The sequence below is a fragment of the Staurois parvus genome, unplaced genomic scaffold (assembly GCF_062004578.1).
Source record: "Staurois parvus isolate SC_StPar_1 unplaced genomic scaffold, SC_StPar_1.0 ptg000006l, whole genome shotgun sequence".
Taxonomy (NCBI): Eukaryota; Metazoa; Chordata; class Amphibia; order Anura; family Ranidae; genus Staurois; species Staurois parvus.
Genome location: NW_028317802.1, coordinates 17,046,661 through 17,073,991, shown reverse-complemented (window position 1 = coordinate 17,073,991; position 27,331 = coordinate 17,046,661). Strand labels below are relative to the sequence as shown.

Here is a 27,331-nt window from a genome sequence, read left to right as displayed (position 1 = left end):
TACTGTTCCCACACTTTATTACAAATTCTGAATGAACCATCTGCACACTGATATACACTTTTTCTAAGAAACTGCATAAAATCAGGGATTTGTAGTTCACATACATTGCAGTGCATGTTTAAAATGGCCAACTGCATCAATGTAATCCCTCTCTTGCCAGTCCCTATTCTACTGTACTCTAAAGAAACGTAATCTTTAAATCATGTCTTTGAAGGGAGAGAAACCACAGTACCTGGAGGAAACCCACCTTAAGCACAAGCAAAACATACAAATTCCATGCAGATTGTATCCTGGTTGGAATAAGAGACCAAGGAACCAGTGCTGCAAGGCATGAGTGCTAGCCACTATACCACTGTGCTGACCATATATAACTAGCTTACTTTACTTAACTAAACTAACATAATTATTTATCTTTCTTAAAAGATAATGGAAATGGATGGCTTGGTCCACAGTGATGTTAATTATCTGTCCACAATTCGGCAGCTGTATCTGTGGGGAGAGAAGAAAAAGCACGCATTAAGGGTTTTTTTAACAGAAATATACTTATCCAACAAAAATGTTCTAAATAATTTTACCAGCTAACAAAACAATCACTGTTACTCAACAATGGTGAAAGTGGGCTGTTTTGGGAGGAACTGATAAAAGACACATACCAGAATCAGCCAAGTGACCCTCTGCCAGCACAGTGAGCAAATTCTTAACCAAAAAGTTGAGTATCTATCTGCTCATCCCTAATACGAATACACACGAAGGGCCCCCATATATGGGACTTCAAAGCAGTGACCAAAGTACATATACTCATAAAAACGTCTTTGAAAAAAGATACATGCTTTATTCCATAAACATACTTATAAAAGATACATATTTTTTAAGGAACATTGACTCTGAAAATACTACAAAATACTTCCTTCACAACATGAAAAAAACGCCCAAAGAAAGGGATACAACTTCGACGTGTTTCGATCATTCAATTTTTTGATCTTCTTCAGGGGGCATGGATACAAAAGGGATTTCTAAATAGACATATAGAGGTAAATGATAATGTACACATGGATAGTAGGTAAATTGCATTGAGATAATTGCCATAATAATACTTACAAAAGGATTAAATAGGCTGTAATCAGAGCAATTATAAATAATGGTGTCCAGGATGAGACTGCATATACCAAGGCCTTAACGGCATGGACAATCAAGAAGAGCAAGGGTGGTCAGATATTCATCTTATGGCTGACAGCAACTGGGGAAAACCAAATCACTCTCAATATTCCTCTATAAATATCATAGAAGATATAATGCAAATTAGATATAAGGATAATTAGACAGGTCTAAAAATTGTTATTCTGATAGATCTATAAGAACTAGACTAACCATATTGAGAACATGGTAGATGAGCACAGAGAACTAGACTAACCATATTGGGAACATGGTAGATGAGCACAGAGAACTAAAGTGCTTATTGCTATTATGGTGAAGACATCACAGAACCACAGATTTAAAGCTGTTATTTGATCTATAAAATTTTTTTAAAAAATGTAAAATATATTGGCATGGGGGGGCGTGGTCTGCCGCAGTCCGGGGGGGCGTGGTCCGCCGCAGTCCGGAATGGCCGCTTAAGCCAGGAGCTCCCGCTGGCCGAAGACTTCTTCTCACACTGCACCGAGGATCGGGTGAGGCAGGGGCACATAACCATGGGGAAAACAGACCGGAACACACCCGGTTCCCGTTCCCCACGGGTCCTTACTCAGCCGCAATCGTGGCATATACAGGAGCTGTTCCGCTCCCAGCAGAGGGACAGGTCCCATACAGCTTCCCCCTCTCCCCCCCTCCTCCCTCCTCAATGGTCACAGTTGACACTGAGAATGTCACAGATGCAGTCCCGCAGCATGATCTCTCCTCTGACTCCCAGGCAGTGTCTCTCAGAGATCTTCAGGCGGTGGCTGCAGACATTAAAGTCACACTCACCACCGCCCTCAGTGACCTACAAAATGACCTGCTTTCCTTGGGCACAAGGCTGGAGGGAGTGGAAATTGCTAACCGCACTAATGCAGATGCCATAGCAGACATACAGCAGACAACAGTCTCACACGCATCACATATCCGTGAATTCTACAGACAAATAGAGGATTTGGATAACCGTGGACGCAGACATAACATTAGACTCCGTGGTTTGCCAGAATCTGTGGAACCGAACGACATCTCTACAACGGTTGTGGCGATCTTTAATGACCTACTAGGTCGCCCACCGGCCACACCTATAGAGTTGGAACGGGCACACAGAGCACTCCGTCCCAGGGGCAGAGATTCTGATCCCCCGAGAGATGTAATATGTTGCCTAGTCAGCTTCCCAATTAAAGAGGCATCCTCAGGCGCGCGCTCATCGCAGGCCTCGTCATGAAGCTTAGAGACCCTTCTCTAAACTCTGTCCTGATTTCCTTAATTTACTATACACTACCGCTGGTTTCACTGCTCAGGATCCGTTGAGCCACTCTTCAAACTTTGTCTGCAAAATCCTTGTCCCATTTCGCCTTACCTATGGAGCTTTCTGATCTATCATCCTGGGATCTTCCCTCCACATGATCTGGACTGGACTCATTGGTACTCTTGCACACAGGCAGCCCTATGCATCTGGGGCCACTGAGATCTCATCCCTACAACTCTTGACCCTTAACGATTGTTTGGCATAGAATATTCCAATAAGTTCCTCCCTTCTACCCGCCCATTTTCTGCACCACCGCTGTCGCTCCGCAACGGGAATATCGGGTCTACAACCAATTTAGTGCCCAACCTCCTCCATGACACCTCTGATAGGTCTATTGCCATCTAGAGACCCCGGGTGGACTCCGGAGGGCTCCGATCCTCTTCTGCACAGCTGACTACGAGCCTATCCTGGGGACCTCCGAGGATATCGGGTTTGCCACTGAAGGACTTTTTGTCCCCCCACACGTATCGTATTCAACTCGCCTTGCACCGTTTCCAGAAGACCGAGTTAGGAGAGGATGAAGAGAGTTCCCCAGCACCAGTTATCCTTTTTCACGTACTCTGATGAGCGGGTTGCTGAGTTTGGATTGGGAGGGGTGGGGGGGGGGGAAACCTTTGCTTATAATTTATTTTTTTTTTTTAACCTTCACATTGTTACTGTGCACCTGTGAACGAGCATCACCTCAATAAACTCTCCGGATGGAGACTCCTAGCAGAAATCGGTCTCTCCCATCCCGCTCTGTATCCTTTTCCACCCTCTGCATACTAATGAGTACCTCTGATGAGGCTCCAATGTAGGTACTCTGCCTGTGCCTTCTTCTTCCCTCCCCACGCATTTCCTCCTATTTGATATGAGGTGCTGCTCGAGTCAAGGAGTACCTTGAGAGTCCAGGCCGGGGGGGGTCGTTCTGTCATATTAGTTGTTTTCAATTTAGTATATTGTGTTTTTTTGATATGCGATATTTGAGCTGTATGTTTTTTTTGCACATGTCATGCCTTACTGTTCCTCTGCCAATAATTTGTGACTTCATGTGTTGTGAGACACTGCCTGTTCTCTCCCTGAGGAGAGGGCGGTCTGACCGTTCTATGAAGTCATACCTTTGAAGACGACACTCCTAGTAGTTCCACCACGGTATACTCGTGACACCATATTTCCGCTTTAGAATTCCTACGTAGTGCTCTGTTCATATGTGTATCTCCCAACCATTGATATGGCTTGTTGCCTGTCTCACTTCCCTCACTTCCCTCCTAGCGCAGGCTACCGTTCTGTTCTTGACCCCAATTTCTCGCTAAATCCTGAGCCATACGCCCTACCAGGTGAGGGTTGATACATCTCCCTTGCCGGCTGGGTGTAGTCCCTCTCTGTGCATGCCCTATCCTCGCCCTACCTCTCCATTCCCTGCACTTTCTAAGGTCTTCCGCACGGCGGGCCTCTTTTTTATTTTGGATTTCGACCCACTGCGTTCCCCACACAGTAAGCTCGGAGAGCTTTTACTGACTCTTGCCGGCTGTTTTTACTCCCTCCTTTCTCTTTTCTGCTACCCCTTAACCCCCCCCCATCTTCTCTTCCTTTCTCTTCTCCCCTTTTCTTATATATCTAGGTGGATTAGCTGGTCTACTCCTCCCGCTGGTAGTTCTGTTTTTTTTTTTTTTTTTTTTTTTTTCTTACCTGTATCTACTCTCCTCCTTTCCCCTTTCTTATTTTCTTTTATTTTATTTTATTTTTCTTTCATTTATCTCTTTTAATTTTTTTCTCCCCCCCCCCCTCAATCCTATTCCCATCCTTTTAGTACCCCGTGTTCCTTCTTTTTAGGTTGCTTTCACATACCTATTTGGACATGTCTTCTCCCAAATAGTTGTCAGGACACTTATCACTAAAAGTTCTATCTCTTAATGTGAAGGGTTTGAACACGCCTGAAAAACGCTCCATTCTGCTCTCCTACTTATCTAAACAAAGAGCGGATATCGTTTTCCTTCAGGAAACGCATTTTAGACAGGATGTCATTCCCAAGCTCTTTAACTCACGTTATCCGACAGTCTATCATGCCCCTAACCCTCATGCCAAATAAAAAGGTGTCGCCATCTTGATTGCGAAACATCTCCCTTTAACTATCACGGAGTCGCTCCCTGACTCAGAAGGTAGGTTCCTGTTTCTAAAAGGCACTTTTGCCAACAGACCCATTACACTGGCAAATTTATATGCGCCCAATACCAAGCAGGTTCCCTTCTTCCGCTCAATCTCCACCTCTCTTTCTTCTTTTCAGTCAGGTGTACTGATCTTGGGGGGAGACCTTAATGTCCCTTTATGCCCCTTACTGGATTCCTCCTCGGGGAGTTCATTTTTACCATACAAATCCCTAAGACAGATCCGCACACAACTCCAGGATTTACAACTTCACGATTCTTGGCGAATCCTACACCCGAACGTTAAAGATTATACGTTCATTTCTCCTCCACACAATAAGTACTCCAGAATTGACTACATTTTTCTCTCGCAAGTGGATCTGCCATTTCTTCATGACACCTCCATTGAACCAATGGTCCTATTGGATCACCATCCCATAACCATGACGTTGCGTTTTCCTGAAAAACACTCCCGCTCTAAGATTTGGAGATTGGACGCATCTCTTCTGTCCGACCCAACAAACGAAGCCGAGATCCGCTCCCAATTGGTAGATTACTTCGCGACCAACCAGACTTCAGATACCTCCTCCTTGACGCAATGGGAGGCACATAAATGCGTAATTCGCGGGGTTCTCATAGCTATGGCTACGAAGCGTAAAAGGGAGAGACAAGCACATTTGCGACGACTTATGGAGCGCATCCAGTTTTTGGAAAGAGTTCACAAACACAGTCAAGCGGCTTCTACCTTGACTGAACTCACAAACACTCGCACGCAGCTTTTGACCGAACTGGGCAAGGTGGCTAAACGTAGATATGTCTTGTCTCAAAAATTATTTTATGAGTTTGCGAACAAAAGCGAGAGATTCCTCGCCAGATCCCTTCAAGTGAAAAAGTCGAGCTTAACAATCCACAAAATCAGGGGTCCAGACGGTTCTTTTGCCACCACTAATGCTGACATTGCTTCTCATTTTGAGCAGTATTATAAGTGTAAGGGACCACCAGGCGGTACCACTAGCACTCCACTGGCCAGGCGTCCCCAGCGCACGGTATCTAAGCCCCAGGGTACGTGTTCACCAGAGCCCCTGATGGTGGGGATGGACTTGAAGTACCCCGAGACCAGGTCGTGGCTACTGAGCACGCCCGTCAGTGGTAGCGGTATTCGCCAGGGGCTCCCGCACGGAAGAGCCTGATGTGAGGAGGTCGGGTGATCCCGTCGGGATGGATGGATGGATGGCTGAGCAAGTGCGGGGTCAAACGGGCCGGGTCGGTAACAGTGGGGACGGAGCAGTACAAGGCAGCGGGCAGAGAGTAGTCGGGTCACACGCCAGGTCAGCAACGGAAGGTCAGATCCAAACAGGGGCATTCAGGAGAGAGGTCAGGCAAAGCAAGGGTCTGGGCAGGAGAAGGCAACAAGGTCAGGTATAATCCGGGTCAATAACTTACTAGAACAGGTTCGCAGATACAGGATACAAGGAAAGACCAGAAGGCACTGAATGACAGCTCAGGGCCGTTTAAATATCCCGCCCTGCGCTGCCATTGGTGCCACGCGCGCGCCCGCGGTCCCCACTGCGCATGCGCGAACTCCCTCGCCGCGGACGGCCAGGTCTCAGTGCCCGCATTCTGACACGGAGCGGTGCACTGCGCCTGCGCCGAGCCCGTCACAGCGGGGATTCCTGACATTGCCCCCCCCCTACGGGCAACCTCTGGGTGCCCACCCGATCTCTCCACCACGGGTGATCACGAAGGAACCTCTGGACAAGTCGGGGTGCATGGACATTATGGGCTGGTTCCCATGAATTATCCTCAGGGCCATAGCCCTTCCATTTAATAAAAAATTGGGTCTGACCCCCCCTCCTTCGGCACTTCAGGATTGATTCCACCTCAAATTCTTCTTCACCTTCGACCGTTATGGCCTCCGGAGGTCGAGATTCTCGTTCTGGGAAGGCATCGGGGATTACTGGTTTCAGCAAGGACACATGGAAGACCGGGTGTATCTTGAGTGTGTCAGGGAGGACAAGTTCGTATGCCACCTCATTGACCGCCCGCTTTATGCAAAAGGGGCCTATGAACTTTGGTCCTAATTTCTTTGATGGACATAGCATTTTCAAGTTCGTTGTTGCCAACCACACTTTATCCCCGGGCTGCAGCACCAGGTCCCCTCTTCGTCTTTTGTTAAACGCCTTCTTGTAGTCCTCCTGGGCCCGAGCAATAGCCTCCTGTAGTATCTTATTGTTGGAGGAGAAGAAAGCTAGCGTGTCCTGTGTCGCCGGAACTGGGCATTCAGGGACCAAGTCAGGGAGAAAGACAGGGTGAAATCCGTAGTTTGAAAAAAACGGTGATTGCCCTGTTGCGGAATGGTTGGCGTTGTTGTACGCGAACTCCGCCAGGGGTAGGAGTGGTAGCCAATTATCCTGTAGGAAGGATGTGTAGCAACGCAGGTACTGTTCTAGGGTCTGGTTGGTCCTCTCGGTCTGTCCATTGGTCTGGGGGTGGAACGCAGAGGAGAGGGATAATTTGATATCCAAGGCCTTACACAGTGCCCTCCAAAATTTAGACGTGAATTGGACCCCTCGATCCGAGACGATGTCCTCCGGAATTCCATGTAGTCTTATAACTTCCTGGATAAAAATTCGCGCAGTCTCGGCTGCTGACGGAGTCTTCTTTAACGGTAAAAAGTGAGCCATTTTCGATAACCGATCAATGACTACGAGGATCGCGGTGTGGTCTTGAGACGGGGGGAGCTCGACTATAAAGTCCATTGCGATCCTTTGCCAAGGTCGCTCGGGGATCGGCAAGGGCCGCAGCAGCCCCCAGGCCTTGTTCCTCGATGGCTTGTTCTTCTGACAGATGGTGCAAGATTTTACGTAGAGCCTGCAATCCTTGGCCATGTTTGGCCACCAAAAGGAACGTTGGAGAAGTTCCAGGGTCTTCGCTGGGCCAAAGTGTCCCGCCATTGGATGGTCATGACACTGCCCCAAGACAAGGGTTCGGACCTCTTCGGGTACCATGATCAATCCTTCCTTCCAGAGGAGTCCCCCCTTGTTTTGGAGGGGTACCCCAGCTGGGGTCACTGTGGTCGTGGATGCATCCATTAGTTTGGACCGAAGGTCAGTTTGGAGAGCCAAGAAATTCCCTGAGGACAGAATAGTATCAGGTACCGGTTCTTCTTTGGCGTCTTCGAACATGCGTGATAGCGCATCGGGTTTGTATTTTTGGACCCTGGCCTGTAAGTGATATGGAATATGAATCTGGAGAAAAACAGTGCCCATCTTGCCTGCCGCGGACGTAACCGTTTGGCAGTCCTCAGGTACTCGAGGTTTTTATGATCAGTGAAGATCAAGATGGGGTGTGAGGCCCCTTCCAGCAAGTACCTCCATTCTTCCAGTGCCGTTTTGATGGCTAACAACTCCCGATCACCAATATCGTAGTTCTTCTCGCCTGGGGTGAGCTTCCTCGAGAAGAACGCTATGGGGTGGAGTAATTCTTTCGTGCCTTTTCTCTGGGACAGGATGGAACCCACCGCATTCTCAGATGCGTCTACCTCCAGTACGTAGGGCAGGGAAGCGTCTGGATGGCCCAAAATGGGTGCCGTGGTAAATAGTTTTTTCAAGGCCTCAAAGGCTTCCTGAGCCTCCGGCGTCCATCTGAAGCGGGTTCCAAGTTTGGTTAGCTGAGTTATGGGGGAGACCAGACCCGAGAAGTTCCTAATGAATTTCCGATAGAAATTCGCAAAGCCTATAAAGCGCTGGATGCCCTTTTTGTCTGTGGGCACAGGCCAATCCAAAATTGCAGAGACCTTCTGAGGGTCCATTGCGATTCCCGTGGTGGAGATAATCAACCCCAGAAACGCGATGCTGGACTGCTCGAAACTGCACTTATCTGCTTTGGCGTATAACCCATGCTGGCGCAATCGACCCAAAACCTTTGTCACGTGTATTCTGTGATCCTCCAGAGAGGATGAGAAGATCAGTATATCGTCTAGGTAAACTATTACAAAAACGTCAAGGTAATCCCGGAAAATGTCGTTTACAAAATGTTGGAATGTGGCTGGGGCATTGCACAGTCCAAATGGCATTACCAGATATTCGAAATGCCCAAACCGGGTACGAAATGCTGTCTTCCACTCATCCCCTTCCCTTATGCGAACCAAGCTGTAGGCCCCCCTGAGATCTAGTTTAGTAAATATTGTCGCAGCCTTCAGGCTCTGAAATAATTCGGGTACCAATGGCAGAGGGTAACGATTTTTAATCGTGACTCTGTTCAGTTCACGATAGTCAATGCAGGGTCGCAGAGATTTGTCTTTTTTCTCTACAAAGAAGATCCCCGCTCCGGCTGGTGAAGTAGAGGCACGGATGAACCCCTTCTGGAGACTGTCCTCTATGTATTCCTTCAGGGCCCCCAATTCTAGCTCAGACAGGGGAAAAATCCATCCAAAAGGGATCTCGGAGCCGGGCAACAGATCAATTGGACAGTCATACGGGCGGTGGGGGGGCAAGGTGTCTGCCCCCCGTTTACTGAATACATCTAAGAATTCGTGGTATGCTGCGGGAATAACCTGTTTCAGGTCGGAGTCTCCCTCGGAGCACAGGAGGACCTGGGGGGCTGCAGAGCCCGCAGTGTGACAGTGTTCCTGACAATACAGGGACGGGAACAAGATAGACCCGGTTTCCCAGTCAATTTGGGGGTTATGGGCCCGCAACCAAGGGAGTCCCAAAATGACTGGAAAAAGAGGTGACGCAATGGCATCTAGGCGGAGGAATTCCTGATGCTGGTTAGCAATGGTAGTGGCGATAGGGGGAGTTTCCTGGTTAACTACTCCTGACTTTATCTGGGAGCCATCTGCCAGAAATATGGTAAAGCCCCGTTTTCTGGGCTGGAGGGGAATCCCCTGCTGATGAGCAAAATCTAAATCCAGGAAACAACTGCATGCCCCTGAATCAACTATGGCCGTCACCTCCACGGTCCTTTCTGGAAGCTGAAAGGAGAGGGGCACCACTAAGTATTGGGACGGACTGACCTTGCCAATAGCCAGAGAAGAAAAAGAGGTGCACTTACTCATTTTCTGAGGGCAGGATCGTACCATATGATCGGCTTCACCGCAGTAGAAGCAGAGGTTCAGAGAGCGTCTCCGCTGGCGTTCTTCTGGCGATAATTTAGGCCGAGCCAGGCCTAGTTGCATTGGTTCCTGCGCATCTCCTGGAAGTGGGTTCTGGATCTTTGTTCTGGTTTGTTGGCTGGGGCCTGGAATTGGACCCCATGCATTTCCGTGACCCTGACCGGACCTCTCCAACCTGCGTTCCCGCAGTCTACGGTCTATTTGAATCGTCAGGGCTATTAGGTCTTCTAGTGACTCGGGAACCCCCACTCGGGCCAGCTCATCCTTCAAGGGCTCTGACAGACCCATACGGAACTGGTGTCGCAACGCGAACTCGTTCCAGCGTGTGTCCCCCATCCAACACCTAAATTCAGAGGCATATTCTTCTGCCGCCCGGCGGCCCTGTCGAAGCATGGATAACATTGCTTCAGCAGAGGCTGCCCGCTGTGGATCATCATAAAGGATGGCCATAGCTTCAAAAAAACCGCTGACCGTTCCCAGGTGAGGGTCATGGTTTGCCCTTAACCGATGGGCCCAATCTTGGGGTTCACCCTGCAATAGTGAAATTAAAAATCCCACTTTCACTGATTCCGTTAGGAAGGTGCGGGGTTGCAATTCAAAAAACAGGAGGCAGGAATCCCGAAAAGACCTGAAGCGTGTTCGGTCCCCGTGAAAACGCTCAGGCAGTGGTACTCGGGGTTCAACCCTCGGTAGAGGAGCAGAGGCCCCTGAAGCTGGCCCCAGAGCTTCTTCTACCGGGGGAGCGGAAACAGGGGCCTGTGGAGCAGGGCCAGATGCAGAGCGGGTCTGGAAACGGTTTTCCAGGTGCGTGCATTTGTCCTGCAAGGTTGCCACAGCCTGTGTCAGGGCTGATAGGTGCCTGCAAATATCTCCCAGCGGGGCTGACCCTCCTCCAGGCTCAGTCATGGCCTTCTGGTACTGTAAGGGACCACCAGGCGGTACCACTAGCACTCCACTGGCCAGGCGTCCCCAGCGCACGGTATCTAAGCCCCAGGGTACGTGTTCACCAGAGCCCCTGATGGTGGGGATGGACTTGAAGTACCCCGAGACCAGGTCGTGGCTACTGAGCACGCCCGTCAGTGGTAGCGGTATTCGCCAGGGGCTCCCGCAGGGAAGAGCCTGATGTGAGGAGGTCGGGTGATCCCGTCGGGATGGATGGATGGATGGCTGAGCAAGTGCGGGGTCAAACGGGCCGGGTCGGTAACAGTGGGGACGGAGCAGTACAAGGCAGCGGGCAGAGAGTAGTCGGGTCACACGCCAGGTCAGCAACGGAAGGTCAGATCCAAACAGGGGCATTCAGGAGAGAGGTCAGGCAAAGCAAGGGTCTGGGCAGGAGAAGGCAACAAGGTCAGGTATAATCCGGGTCAATAACTTACTAGAACAGGTTCGCAGATACAGGATACAAGGAAAGACCAGAAGGCACTGAATGACAGCTCAGGGCCGTTTAAATATCCCGCCCTGCGCTGCCATTGGTGCCACGCGCGCGCCCGCGGTCCCCACTGCGCATGCGCGAACTCCCTCGCCGCGGACGGCCAGGTCTCAGTGCCCGCATTCTGACACGGAGCGGTGCACTGCGCCTGCGCCGAGCCCGTCGCAGCGGGGATTCCTGACAATAAGGCATTATATAACCTCCCTCCGGAACGTCCCCCACCTGAAACCAACAAACTCAGAGCCACGGTGATCTCGGACTTTCTTCATCTTTATAGCCCTTCTGCACTTTCTGAGACATCCGCCCTGGAACTGGAGCAAAATATCACGGCAGAGGAACTGTCGCGGGCCGTCGGACAAATAAAGTCTGGTAAAAGCCCGGGCCCTGATGGCCTGTCTGCAGTATATTACAAGGAGTTTTTAACCATCTTGCCCAACCCCTTCCTCTCGGCTTTCAACACTTTCTCTTCACTCCCTGTGCCGTGTCATCGCCTTCTAGAAGCGCACATCACTGTCATACCCAAAGGAGATAAGGATGCAACTTTGGTTTCCAATTATAGGCCCATCTCCCTTCTGAATGTAGACGTGAAACTTTATGCTAAAATTCTGGTCAACCGTCTCCTCCCCTTACTCCCTTCTTTGATTAACCTCGATCAAGTGGGTTTCATCCCTGGCAGGGAAGCGAGAGACAATACTATCAAGGCCCTCAACCTTATCCATTGGCTTCGCACATCAAAGAATCCTGGGTTCCTTCTCTCTTTGGACACTGAGAAGGCCTTTGACAGAGTGTCCTGGGATTATTTGAGGGCAACCCTTCAGGCGATTGGTTTGAGAGAACACATGCTTAATTTCATCATGACCTTGTATTCTGGACCCACAGCACAGGTTCGGGTGAATGGCCATTTATCAAACCATTTCTCTCTCGGCAATGGCACGCGCCAGGGCTGCCCCCTTTCTCCTCTCCTCTTTGTGCTATCATTAGAGCCACTGCTGCGTAAACTCCGTTCCAACCCAGATATTAAGGGCGTTTCCGCACCGGCTCAAGAGTATAAACTCGCCGCCTATGCGGATGACATTTTGCTGTTTCTAACGGAACCTCGGACCACCTTGCCCAATTTGCTTAAAGATTTCTCACTTTTTCAATACATGTCGAACCTTAGAATCAACCATTCAAAGTCATACGCCCTCAATGTAACCCTCCCTTCTGATGTAGTCTCATTTTGCCGATCGCAGTTCCCGTTTAGATGGGACAGTGAGACTCTCACTTACCTAGGCATTCAGCTTACGTGCGACCTCTCTGACCTTTACGTAAAAAACTTTATCCCAGCACTTAAATCCATTCAGGAGGATCTCACTAAATGGCATCGACCATGCTTTTCCTGGTTCGGCAAAGCTGCTATATTAAAAATGAACATTCTCCCCCGCCTCCTCTATTTATTTCAAACCTTACCTATCCAATTGCCACCCGCCTTTTTCGCTTCATGTAGGAGAATGTGCTCCTTCTTCCTTTGGAACCACAAGCGTCCGCGCATATCTTTCTGCCAATTGGTTCTCCCCAAATCCAGGGGTGGGATTGGGCTCCCAGACCTCAGGCAATATCATTGGGCCTGCCATCTTTGCAGAATTATAGATTGGAATATTCACTCGACTACCAAAGACTGAGTGCATCTCGAAAACTCCTTCTCTCCTTCTCCTATAGCTTCGATCCCGTGGCTCTTGACGAAACATACCCCCCAGGCCCTTCTCACTCATCCACTGATTGGTCCTACCTTGAGCATCTTCCGCTTGACATGCAATTCGGCCTCCATCTCGGATGCCCCCAACCCTTTAACCTCCCTTTGCTTAAACCCGGACTTCCCTCCGGGTATGCACAAGGCCTTCCTGTCGGAACATTGACCGTATGACCAGGTGAAAGCGGAACACTTTTTTCATAAAGGCCAATTGAAATCCTACTCCTCTTTGGCGAGCACCATGAAAGATCGTACCTTCCCCTTTTGGGCCTACCTTCAAATCAGGCATTTTCTCACATCCTCTGCTCACCGCCACAAATGGACTCGTCCTCTCACCCCCTTTGAATCAATTTGTTCTAAGGCTGAACCCCAGCGGCATCTAATTTCATCCATGTACCTCCTTCTCACCGGTGATGGGAATCCTAACTCGCTCCCCGCTTGCCGAGCTTGGAGGAGAAACCTTGATATAGATATTTCTTCCTCAGATTGGGACCAAATTTTTACATACTCCCACAAATGTTCGCTGAATGTATCGACCCAAGAAAACGGATACAAGCTAGCTTCCCGTTGGTACATTACCCCTTCCAGAACTCATCGTTTTAACCCTTTTCTACCCAATAATTGTTGGAGATGTGGAGCACCTGATGGGTCCCTTCTCCATATTTGGTGGTCCTGTCCTATCGTCCTGCCCTTCTGGCAGGAAGTCCACCGTATAACCTCGTCAGTGTCCACTTTACCTCTCGATTTCTCCCCGGCCCAATTTCTCCTCCACCATACACCGCTCCCCAAACGTCTATACTTCCGATCGTTAGCTATGCATATGATTAATGCTGCTAGACTCTGTCTTCCTGTGCTTTGGAGATCTACTCAACCCCCCTCAATAAAAGATTGGTTCACTCATCTGGGAAGAATTGCAGAGATGGAGGAGCTGATTGCTTCCTCCCAAGATAACCCGACTAAATTCTCCCATACTTGGTCGTGTTGGATTCACTTCCGAACGACCCACGAATACCACTCCATCATGGGTCTTTCTACCTGACTCTGAGCCAGACCTGTGGCTTTGTATACTCTGTATTGTATTGACTCCTCGACCCTTGCTAGGCTGTCGATAACACTTTTCTATTATATCCCTTTCACTGATCAGGTAGTGAGACACTCCTTTTCCCTGGTGCCCGATTGTCTGCTTTATGTCTCTATCCCCTAGGGGATGAGCACACCAGCTCTGTCCTTGGAGCTTCCACCTATATGACATGTCTATCCATACCGCCCCCCCCCTTAGTCTCCTTCCCCTTTGACCCTTACCCCCCCCCCTTTTTTTTTTTTTTTTCTTCTACACTTTTTTTCTTCCTTCTTTGGCTTTCCAGCTTCTCACCATTTTTTATTTTTTCTTTTCTCCCGACTCTTTCCTCATTGTGCCCTGTACCTGCCATTACTGTCTTTGCTGTTTTTCACATCTTCTCCACTTCATTTTTTCCCTTTTTTTTTTCTCTACACATACGTTTATTCCTCTGTCCATAGGCAACCTAATCTCACACCCGGATTACACTTGCACATGTGCCTCTCCCATTCCACGGAGTTATTTTCATATGCGTTGGCTACCTTTGAGTGGTACCTTTGCTGCTCCTCATGGATAACACCGAGCTTTCTATATTTTCGCAACTTCTTCCTTGCACCAGAAGCCCAGCACCTTTAGCTTTATCCCCTTCCCCCCTACTCTGCTACTCTACGATAAAAGATATATGGGGGTGCAAATAAATGTTCCTGTTTGTTTGGTGATATTTTGTATGCTATGTGGTGATTATGATTGGTGTTTGCCTTCTTTTTTTTTTTTTTTGCTGTGTTCTCGTGTTTTTTTTTCCAAGTTCAACTTCATTATTGTTACAGGTGACACGAGATGGCTTTATTATTTTGTTCGCCTGCGTATTTCTTATTGTTTGGCATGTGCGATTTGTGTTTTACCGCGTTTTTCTTTGGCACATTGTATTACATTGTACAATTTATGCCATTTATATGTTTTGAATTTTTCTCAATAAACTTTGTGGAACAAAAAAAAAAATATATTGGCATACCTGCCTATATTGATACAAAAAAATCGCTGTTGCAACTATATATAATGCTTACTGAAGTGTAGAGAAATAGAGATATTCCTAATCTCAGTAGACAAAAGCTGTGCCCAGGTACTTTGTCTATAATAAAGAATCAAACAAAACCATGAGAGTACTGACAGGACTTCCCATAGTAAAAAAAATTTCTCTTCACCAACAAAGCAAAAATGTAGTGCTCACCAAACCATCAAGATCACACAGTGAACCACCTTCAGAACAGGAAACCAAGCCAGCTACAACAATACATCCAATATTTATGGATCTCAATTAAAGATGATTGTCTTATCAGAGGGTAACCCGATGAACCTGTGCTGCCAACAAAGATGAAGCAGAAATGCCTCCAATGGTGCCAAAAATGGTGTCTCAGTGTGGCCACCTCGGTGTCCATGAGGGAGATCTCCTCCCCCGTCATCCACCGCCGACACCTGGAGCAAAAGCTTGACGTCATGATGCTGCACCTGTGCCCAGTGTACAACAATGGTGGGAGCATGTGCAGTGCAACATGACGTCCGGGGCAGTCCTAGGACACCGCCGACACAGGAGGTAGCCTCCTGCAGGCTAGTGGATAAAGGGACCTTCCTCCACACTGCAGAAGGCGTCGGATAGCCCACAGAGAAGACCTCCCTGTGAAGCCAGCCATATCCCGTGCTGGATGCTCAAAAAAGAGGGTCAACCGTCAAAGCCGAGACCAGTGTCACCTTGGAAGCCATCTATCAAAAAGGACAGCAAAAAAATTACATTAGTCATAACATAAACATAAATCAAATATAATTCAAATACTACAAAATATAATAACAACAATAATGATAATAATGCACATCCCCTACATAGAAGCCTAACTAAGGCAAGTATTAAAGCGTTTGTTATTATTTTATTTTTAACAAATATGAGTTAAAAATTATGGGCAACTGGAAAATGATGCTTTACAGAATGAATGGGAAGTTCAGTCTGGTTTGCCAGAAGTAAATCCCTTCAAAAAAGGACAAAAGGATAGCTTAATTCAAGCCTGAAGGAACTGTAGCCTGCAACTTGTATATCCATTTTTGTTCTAATTAGAGGAGATTTTTGTTCCAGTCCCCTACACGATCAGGAATATGCATGCGATCCAGGGCAATAAATTTAACTTGGGGGACGCTGTAATTGTGGACTAATGCTGCATGTCTTCCTATAGGGAGATATCGATTTTCCTATTTGCATACTATAAACATGTTTGTAAATGCTGCGCCAGAATTCCTGTTTGGTCTTATCAATGTAAAATATGCTGCATTCACATGACATGAGATATACCACCCCTCTAGTCTGGCAGTTAGCAAAATGTTTGAGTGCATAATGAGTTCCATTTGGTAATAAAACAACTTTTTTTCTTATCCACAAGGACAAGGACAGTACGGACAATTCCCGCAGGGATATGTCCCCTGGTATGACAATGCGACCTACGTCAATATTCCACTAGCGACATACTATTGTACACTTGGAGATTCATGCCTATTGTATCTGGAAACATGTGAGTGCAATACCAGTGTGTCTGCTTTTACTAATAAATGGAATTACACTATTTTGGATGCCTCTCTTCATTTCTTGCATGTATATATCTATCGACTTTACATTTGAATTACTGGGAATGACAAGCAACATTTAATCAGGAGAACTACAAGCTCCAGCATGACTTCCTTTGCCCCACCAAAAGTGTGAAAGGCTCTTATTTCACCATAAGAGTCCATCAAAGTTGGACGGGGAGCACAGAGCACTTGTCACCTTCTGGATGTGAAAGGGATTTTTGTTCACTTGTTTTCACATTTGGGACTTTATTTCACTATTTATTGTTATGTGTTCATTTTTTAAGCATTTTTTTCATGTCATACAACACACATAATAGCAGGAGAGCTGTCTCAATGTATATTAGGTTTTCAGAACATGACTGAAGCTTTGGTGCTGAATCTGAAACCCATATTACAGGCTAATAGGCAAGTAATTGTCAAGCAAAGGACACGAGGAGCTAGGCACTGTCCTGGTGAGGAGCATGTACAAAAGCAAAAAAAAATAAATATTTAAATCACATGCCTGTTGGAGTATCCTTAAGCTGCTGCTGCAAAACCATTATGTAAGAAGCAAAAAAAGTGGTGTTTAAATTGCTGGTAAATATCAGTTTTGGCCATTTTACTTGTATTTGTAAACAAATGGCCAGAGATTCTCTTCATCTATACCAGACTCGTTTTCTTTACTTTTTAGTATTTACAGTATGTTCCTCTTACTAATTCACACACAGGGAGTTGCGGGTTTTGAGCACCTCATTATTGTTAAAGGGGGCTTTCAACTTCCAAAAATCCCCCTGCACACAGATCCCCTCAACCACTGGGCCAGGGTTGTGGAGAAAGAGGCCCTTGTCCTCATCACCATTGGACCAAGTGCTTTGCCAGGAAGCCCCCCCCCCCCCAGCAAGTTCCCCATGTTGAGGGCATGTAGGGGACTGCAAGCTCATCCCTCCCTTTCCTCGCCTGCTGGACTGTGTGCTCAGATAAGAACTACCTTCAGGAATAACTACCCTTAATTTCTTCATTATTATATATACTCCAACATGGCAACACTCAAAGATTAATATTAGGAATGCACTAAATAGAGGTGCCTTAAAGAGGCAGTGTGGCATCCACACATATTTGGAATTTTTTGTAACTAAAATTTAACACACATTGTTGATGTAATTTGCTTTTTCTGGATAGCTGATAAGTGTGCTGTGAAATACAGTTTGTTTTGTTTGCTAGGTGTACAAAGTGTTCTTCCAAGATAAGACTGAACACTGCAATATCATGATATGCATCATCTGTATTTTAAGACATTAATTTAGCATCATATCAAACACAAACTGTAATCACTAAAACGTTCTACAGGAAATCCTACTCGTGTATAGATTTCCAACAACGAATCAATGACCTTGCTTGTCATTAGGGAGTAGAGTGCAACAGCTTCTGTGTACTGTGTGGTGTAGTTCACTATTGTCAGGATATAAGACTTTCCTGAACTGCTGAGGAGGTTGATAAGCATGTTACACCAGAAAAAATGATGCACACTTGGGTCCTGGTGTTAGTGATTCCCAAGTGACATGATTGGGGGAATATTTTGTGCTACCTTCAGTAAGTCTTTTGATTATTTCTGCCTCACTGCTGGTGATGAGCATATCTTCCCTTTACAGCTTTCTATTGTTCCAGTAAACATTCTGTTTGTCTTCCTCAGTAGGAAGGCTAGAGGCTAGACTTGTAAGCTTCTGCAGACTTGGGTCAGTCTGCAGTGCTTGTTGAAAGACAGCACTAAAAGTCCTAGCAAACTGTCCTGTGGCCAACGACAGCAGCTGAGGCTCAGCAGATGCCACTGGGTCAAAGCAAGAAAGGGGGCTATGAGTACAATCTTCCTTCTTTGCATCCAGAGACTTTTTTCAGTATTTGAGTCTACTGCTGCAATGTGGTATGTAGGGATCTTGCCACATACAGTATGCATAAGAGTCTGCAGGTTCTTCCTGCAAAGACCTGAATTAAGTGTGATATACTTGGATATAATTGTGGTGTTGACAATACTTTGTGGTTATTGCTTACTTTATTGCCTCATTATTGTCATCCTGCTTGGTTGTCAAGTTCACATAGGTCTCCAGTGCTCCCTTGTGCTCAAGGGAACGAAAAGACTGAGCCTATCACTTTTTCTGGAGCCTATTCATCTCTAGTGTATGCTGATGGGCAGATCCCCTCTTTGTCTGATGATCTGTAGCCTCTTTGGCAGCCATAGCCTGGCATTTTGTTCCCAAGAAACTGCAGCTAAAACAAAGGATCTGTAGGATCTTCTCTATCGCAGTTCTTTTTGCAGCTGAGCTGCCATGCTCATGCTGTGGAAATACATTCACAAATCATGTCTTCTTTTGTTTTGCAACACATTTCGATCGTTATTCATTATCTTGTACTCTGCTAAACCTGAAATTAATGCAACAAAGATAGCATAGCAAACAATGTATGTACGATTTTATGCACTGGCATACCCTTTACATACACAAATAGTTGCCACCACATGTTGTAATGGAAACAAGCACCATTCACAGCTTCTGGTATAGGAATTCTGACCTTTAAGAAATGCCTGTGATACTTGCTGCCATGAAAGATAGGCATTTATGTAACAGAGTCTAAAATATGATAGCTTTCTCAAAGAGAGAAGCACTCTAAAAAATAATGTTTTGGCTCAACAAAAAAAATTAACGCAAAAGTTTGCTTTTTAAGTTATGACAATGTCTGGTGAAATTAAGTTGAAGCAACAAACTACATTGCATTGAGGTAATTAGCTTTTCTGATAGAAATGAATGCATTTTTATTTACCGCCAACTTAATTACTGGCATTATAAACAGATTGCACCGCATTTAAATCGCACTACCCTTGCAGTCTGCAGTGGATGTCAGTGTTGCAAACACAGTGCATTTGCCGGCACCAGATTGCATGGTACAAAACAAAACATGCAATCTGGTTGCACTGTGGTTCAAAAATTGGTGCATGCATGTCTTTGGTGCGATGTGGTGTGATTTGAGCTCATTCAAAATGAATGCGCTCAAATTGCATTACACTGAACCACATGTGAATTGCACAGGAATGTGTTGCAGTTCCTTTGTGATTCACATGCACTTCATTGTGTGAACCAAGGCCCAACAATCCAATTGTTAAACAATTGACATTTTTTGCACACCAAAATCAAATCCTTAAAGTTGTACTGATGAATGAGTAAGCACTTTGCATTAAGATTTTTTTAATATTGTCTGTCTGGTGCAGAAACTGTTTCTCTACAAGACCTTTGCTATATTGTGCAACAAATTGTGGCAATATAGTGAAGCTATTGGAGGATATTGAAAGTTGATATTTTGTGAGCTTTCTTACAATTTGCTATATTCTTTCCGCATTACCCTGCGACAATCATTTTTTGAACTGAAATAAAAGTGAAAAATGTCATCTGAGTATGACTGTGCTATGGAACACATACGTTCTTCAGAGAATACTGTACTTGAGACCCATTACTTTAGCACTGGCTTTCAGTCCATCAAGTTCAAGGAACAGTTTTTGAAACAACTGAGACTTGATTTGTGTTAAGTGAATGGGGGTGGAGACTTGCAATGCAGCTCTCAATGTAGAGCAAAATTAAGTTACCAAGTCAAATTTATTAAGGTACCTTAACTTAAATTTCATTGTACAACAATGAATGCAGAAATGTAACTGTACATGACACACAATATTAAGTTGATGTAATTTCCAACATTATCATTTCAACACAACTCATGAAAGTATTGGTTTAAATAAACTTTTCATTTAAAAACCTAAATTAGGATTTTTATCCTGGAAATACACATTTAATTAACTGGTGGTAACAGGTCGCTTGAGTTATTTTTTAGAGTGAGGAGTCTTTACTTTCTGATTAAAGCAAATAAAAAAAACTATTGTTTAAATAAATAAAAAGAAAAATTGGTGCAAGATAACATATGCAGAAAAATATATCATTAGCCAGTTAACAACAGTAAGGTAAAATGGAATAAAAGTAAAATATTGTGAAAATGATATACTGTAACTGCTCTGAGTGCCAAAAAATCCAAATTGTGAACCATAAAATAAAAACAGTGATACAATAGCTGCACTCAAAAAATACCAATGCAAATACTCAATAAGTGATATCCTGTTGTTGTTGTTGCGCAATTGATAAAAAATATGTTAATAGTGAGTCACTTATAGTTTGAGTGTGCTCCTATCAATAATATTATTCATTTATATGCATGAAACACCGAACAATGAAAGTCTTTTGATCACAAAATCCAGATTATGATAAACAGCTGTATCCACAATAATCCTCCATGTGTGTAGTGAAATAGAGACTCTCGTGCCCACCACCACCAAAAACACACCACTCCTTACCAAATATTTATACCCCAGATTATAGGTGGTCTAACAGAGCATAAAGAGATGGAAAAGAAGTGTCACAGACTTCGGTATCTCTCCTCCTCTCGTCCTCCCTTATTGTGATTCGCTGTGTACTCAGTCAAAGAGGATAATACGCCAGATAGTGTGATAACATACAAACGGTTAATCAGGTGATCCCCTTGACAACGTCTATTGAGACGAAACATACATCGGGGCTGGGCAGAGATTGTGCTGACATCACCCATGCCTGCCTGGAGGCGGCACCAGCAGCATTTATGACTTACATGCTCATTTGTCTTTTGAAGTTTGTAAGTGCTTTTTTTTATTTATTTTAATAAATCGTTTTTATGTTACCACACTATCTGGAGTATTATCCTTTTTGACCGAGTACACAGTAGATCACAATAAGAGAGGAAAAGAGGAAGCTACTGAAGTCTGTGACACCTCTTTTCCATCTAGGATGTTACAAGAAAGATATGGTTAGCATCATGGAGGATTATTGTGGATACAGCTGTTCATTATAATCAGGAGTTTGTCACCAGTCCCTTAATCCAGCGGTGTTCTCCCCCTCGCCCCCCCCGCAGCCTGTTTCACCGGTTGACCTGTGTTCCTGGCGCCAGCAACTTCAGTGTGGCCACCCTACTATGGCAACTTGCAGCTTCACAGCCAGGTGCTCACTGAGCATGCATGAGTAACGCTGCACTTTGTGAATGGTCCCGTAGTCTTCTGCGACCTGTCACATGTCCCAGAAAACTACGGGGGGGGGGAGATGAAAACTTCTGTTGCCATCAATTTTGGGTACCCACTCCCCAAAGGTGCCAATCCTTAACAGAGAGTGGGGGACCAGTCCTTTAAAATGGAACTTTTTCTTTTGGGTGGAGCTCCACATTAATAATGTTATTGGTAGGAGCACATTTAAACTATAAGTGACTCACTATTAGCATATTTGTTGAGAATAGCGCAACAACAACTGGATATCACTTAAAAAGTGAAGTATACTTTGCAAAGTTTGCCTGGTATTTGGTTTTAGCACTCCCAGTAAGTAAGTCCAATCTGATGTATTAAGGGCATCGGCTTTCACGAATGACCCTTAGCAATCCTTCATAAATTTGGTGGTAAAACAGGAGCTCATGACCTGCAGATGCAATCATCATTTTTGGTCCCAGAAAAGAGCATTTACAGAAATGTCACATCCATTCAAATATTGCTATTTGAAACATAAAGAAGTAGAAATATGGTACATAGGCTGATTACTGGTGTTTTAAAGCAATTACAAGATAGCAGAGGGAATCAACAGCAAGATGGTTTTAGAAAGCACTTGTAACTGTTGGCGAGGCTGTTGTCGATTCCAAACTAGATACTAGCTAATGGAGCAGAAGTTAATGTGATCTCATCTGCAAAGGTAACTTATTGCTTGCTGCTGTAAAAAAATCACCACTGAAGGGTCTGTGTTGCATGGCTGTAGTAAGATGATTTCTAAAGGATGTACACAAATGACAGTGAAGATGAAAGGCCAGAAAGCTAAATTATTGTTCTTTGTCATGAGTGAGAATAACACACCTATAATTGGAAATAAAATGCACTGCTTATTGGGCTATTTAACTGCCAAGTAATTTGAATGTCTGCCCATTTATTTCTTAGATTTACCCAGCAGTGTGACACATCTTAGCCCTGTCTGTAAGTGCAGTAAACATGATTTTTTAACTCTTAAGTCTTGTCCCTTCCCCAGCCTATTACTGGACAGCAAAAGTAGAAGCAGAAACCTTAATGAGCTCATCTCTCTGTCACTCTGTTCTCTCCTCTTATCATGCTCCTTGCACTGCAGCACAATTGACTGGCTCCTGATGATGTGTATTTCACTTTTTTTTTTAAACAAATTTTTATTTGATTTTTGCATAATACGTACAAGAATACAATCTTGATATACAAATCTAACAGCCAAAATATGTATAGACAGGAATAGACATGTATGATACAACATGGCAGTAAAAAGAGCCGAACCTCAAAATTAAGCAAATCCCTAGGAACGAAAACCTGGTTGTGGTAGCCTGAACAAAAGTACATCTCTATCTGAAAAGACAATTTAGATGGATTACTATGTGGGCTAGATACAACTCAGTGAGGAGTGAGCACTCCATGGTTAGACAGGGAGGAGGATAACTGAGGGTGGGGCTAGAAAGTGGGTTGGACACTTGGAGTTTAGCCAAAGTGTTGGTTAGTTGAGCTTTGAGATACCAATCTGTACAATGGAATGGTTCCATATGAGTGGCTAATTCAGCAGGTTTAAAGAAATGCTCCATGTAGCGTCTCCATCTCAAGATAAAACAACGTGTAGACTTGAAGTTTTGAGTGATGGTGTCAAGCTTTTCCAAATTAAATAGATTAGTTAGCACCTGTCACCATTTTGAGAGGTGGGGGGTTTGGATGGATCCAAGCTTGCATGAGGGCTCTGCGAGCTACTAATAGACAAATGTGTATCCACTGGGGAATAGCATTAGGATGTGCCAAATTCATAGGGTCTTCATAGCTGAAGAAACAGATTATGGGATCTTTGGAAATAGAGATGTTGTACAATTGATTGATGTAATAAAGAACTCGATCTCAGAAAGATGAGACTCAAGACCATTTTCACAAGTGATGAAACAAGGTTGGTCGAGTGTAATCACACCAAGGACATGTTAGGTGGGCAGCAATAGCTGAGGTTGCTGAGAAAGGATAATAGGCCTGGTCAGGGGTGGACTGACCATTTAGCCACGCGGGCATTGCCCGAGGGCCCAGGGTCAGTAGGGGGCTCTATGAGATGCCCTTGGAACCTTTCATAGGCTTGGATGTGGTTTGAGTGTGGGCAAGGACACAGGGGCCCCATGATTTCCAATTGCCTGGGGGCCCCATGAGGTGTCAGTCCACCCCTGGGCCTGGTGGATGATTTTAAATTGAGTTTCATGCCATGTTTCGCAGAGAACAAGAAAAGCTATTTTTCTGTATCCCAATAGTATTTTGTCTGGAGTTTCATCCGTAGACAGTATGGGGGTTCATGGTTTAAATGGAGTAAGGTGGTATTTTGCAGAATGATGAGAGATTAAATGAGAGTAGATGTCCAAAATGAAGTAGTGGTTGCAGTAGAATCTCTATGAAAGAGCGTTGAAAGGGATCCTGTTTAGAGGAATAGCATGTCCGGAGAAATGTCACCAGCTGATGATGGTAGAAGATGTGGGATCCTGGTAGAGAGTATTGAGCAGCCAAGACTGAGAAGGGTTGAAAGGATTGCTTGGTATAGTCAAAGATGGACATAACATTAATAAGTCCTTTATGAGACCAATGGGTAAATGCTGCGTGTTCACCAGCAGGAGGGAACATAGGGTTTCCAAGAATAGACAAATAGGAGTATATTCTTAGTGGTAAGCCAAGATGCCTCCGCATTTCCCTCCATGCCAATATGGTGTCTTTGATCAGAAGATTCGATCAGAGAGGCCCAGGTAAGGCTTTAAGATTGGAATGCAGAATGGCTGAGAGAATAGCGGAGACACCGGGGCTTCCTCTAAGGAGTATTTAGAGTGACATGATTTCATGGCAGTCGAGATTCTGATGAAGGAGGCAGGACAAATTGTAAAATCTAATATTCGGCAGACTTGCACCCCCCTCACTCTTGGGGATACTTAACTTCTGTAATGCAATACACATTTTTTTGTGTTGCCATGGGAAGGCTTGTAGGGCCGTATGGATCTTCTGAACATCAGAATGCTTTAGCAGAATAGGGAATGTTTGTAGAGGAGAGATCAATATCGCAAATGAAACCATTTTGTAAAGATCCCAAAGAGTGAAAGGGAAGGGTCATCCAAGCTTCCAGTTCCCGTACAATCTTATTAATTAGAGGAGGGTAATTAAGGTAGTAGAGAGATGATGGTTCTCTGCCTATATGGATTGAGTGCTTAGGTATACTGAAAAGGGAATATGTAAGCCAACGAGTAGAGGTAGTAGGGTTTAGAGGGATTACTTCATTCTTATCAAAAAAGATTGATAGGCCAGAAATTTATGGAAAGTCACAAACAGATTCTGGAGTAGTATAAAATCTGTGGGTGGATCTGAGAAAAACAATAATATATCGTCCCCAGAAAGAGCTGAACGAAGATTGTGTTCGCCATTTGTGACACAACTAACCCCTGATGTTGAATTAAGTAGTCTGGACAAAGGTTCTAGGGCAATGTTAAAGAGAAGGCAGGAAAGTGGGCAACCCTGCCTGGTGCCCTTAGTTAAGGGAATGTCAGTGGACATAAAGCCAGGTGTGACCAATCTAGCAGTGGGCGAAGAGTAAATTTTTCATAAAAAGTCTAAAATGGGGCACGAAATACCAAGCTTCTACATGACCATGAAGAGCCAGGCAAAACTAATGTTGTCGAAGGCTTTTTCACTATCTAAGGATATAAGTGCCAGATCCTGCATTGGGTGGGTTTTAGCATATTCCAGGGCTAACAGTACTTTGCAGATATTGAGCGTCGCTGTGCGACCTGGTATGAAACTGGATTGGGCATAATGTAGTATGGTAGGGAGCAGCAGGGCCAGCTGTATTTTGTCTACATTAATTAGAGAGGTCAGTAAGATCCTGGTAGCAGTGGGTCTTTCCCCTTCTTAGGTATGATTTTATATGTGGAATAAATCCCCGCCCAGTATATGCTAAGATTCTGGAATTTGTAGGGCCCATGGTATCAGGTCTTGACAGAAGGTCTGCCCTGGAGAGTTGGAGGCATATAGATTGGAGACAGCAATGTCACAAGAGGCATTAGTGATATGTACAAAATTTTTGTGTAACAGTATAGCTACCCCTGCTTTACGACCTACGGCAGGAGAACCATATATCTGGCCTACCCATAGCTTTCGAGAGACAGGAAAGATCATTTTGCTGAAAGATGTGTCTCCTTTAAAAGAGCCACATCTGCCCCCAAACATTTCAAATGTCGTAAAACTTGCATACGCTTATTTTGTGAGCATAGCCCCTTAACATTTGCAAGAAATTACCTTTAAGTGATCCCCGATCTGATGGAGCCATGGCTGTCGCAGTATAAGAATAGGAAAGAGCCCACAGTAAGGCAATACCACGCCAGGCATTGCCCCAACGAGTTCAAGTTCATCATAATAAACAATTCCTAGGGAAATGGAACAGAAAGATACAATGAAGCATAACAATAAAAGCTGAACTCTTTTAACAAAAGGGAGAATCTCCCCAACTGAACTAGGAACTTCACTTTTTTCCGCATGAAGCAATCTCATTAAAACTCCCACACTAGATACTCCACTACTGTAATATTATTCAACTTTTGTGCAGGGGGAAGGGGAGAGGAGAAAAAAAGTGGGGAATAGGGGGGATAGGGGAAGGGGTACAGCAGGGATGAGGGGGAGAAAAAGAGGGAGGAAGCTTGAGAGCCCGCCTCGCCTACTGGAGGGGGGGTAGGCTTACATAGCGATTATCCCTAAGGAAGGTGTGTAACCAAAAAAGAGGGCAAGGCACCGGTGCTGTCAGGGCCTAGAAAAGACAAGGACCATAGGATAAGTACTATAGGATAGTAGATAATAGTCCCTGAGAGTGCATATAAAAGTAGGAATAGCCATTACTTAGACCATGGGGAAGCAAGTCAATGAGTGACATAGCGGTCTTTGGCCCGACCAAAACGCACATGTTTGTGAGGTGGTGTTTGAGGGCTTGGTTGGTTTTGGAAGGGTGTAGATTTCCCCCTTGGAGGGAGGAGGAAGATGGTGTAGAAGGAGAACCTTGATCCATAGCCATTTCAGGGATATTGTTGAGATATTATTCCACTTCAGAAGGCGAGGTGAAAGAGAGCTGGTCTCCATCCGCTGGTTGGATATAGAGGACAGCAGGATATGCCAGAGTAAATTTGACATGCTTGTGGTAGAGAGTAGAGCAAATCAAAGAGAAGGCCTTACCTTGGCACATGACCTCTATCGAGTAGTCCACGAACAAGAGTAGTTGGTGTCCATCCACAGATAATGAGTGTGTGCACTGAAATTTTTGAAGGATGGCTTGCTTGTCAGCATAGTTCAAATAACAGACAATCACAGGCCTAGGTTTAGAGTGGGAATCTGATGGTGGGTCGATACGGTGGGCCTGCTCGTCTGCATATGGAAAACGCAGGCCTATGTGCTCTAGAATGGACGTTGCACACATGTTAACAAGCATTGAGGGAGTATATGCTTCTGGTATACCTATGATGCGCAAATTGTTCTGCCATTAGCGGTTTTCAAGATCATCTACCTTGTCTTGTAGTTCCCTCTGAACAGTCATGAGTCTGGCCACTGCAGCTCATACAGCTATAGAGTCCTCTTCAATGGAGGAGATCCAGTCTTCCACCTGAGCAATGCGCTGGGCCTGAGCATGGAGATATGTCTGAAGCTGTTCTAGGCCTTTAAGA

At 45.2% G+C, this 27,331-nt stretch overlaps 1 long non-coding RNA gene across 1 annotated transcript; it reads right to left on the bottom strand.

The window, feature by feature from the left end:
* On the bottom strand, positions 1-26,051 carry LOC149474379 (uncharacterized). The gene is made up of 2 exons (XR_016309182.1): positions 25,923-26,051; positions 1-489 (listed from the first exon to the last, which is right to left on the bottom strand). It is a non-coding gene; the product is annotated as an uncharacterized LOC149474379 (long non-coding RNA).
* Between the last annotated feature and the right edge of the window lie 1,280 nt (positions 26,052-27,331).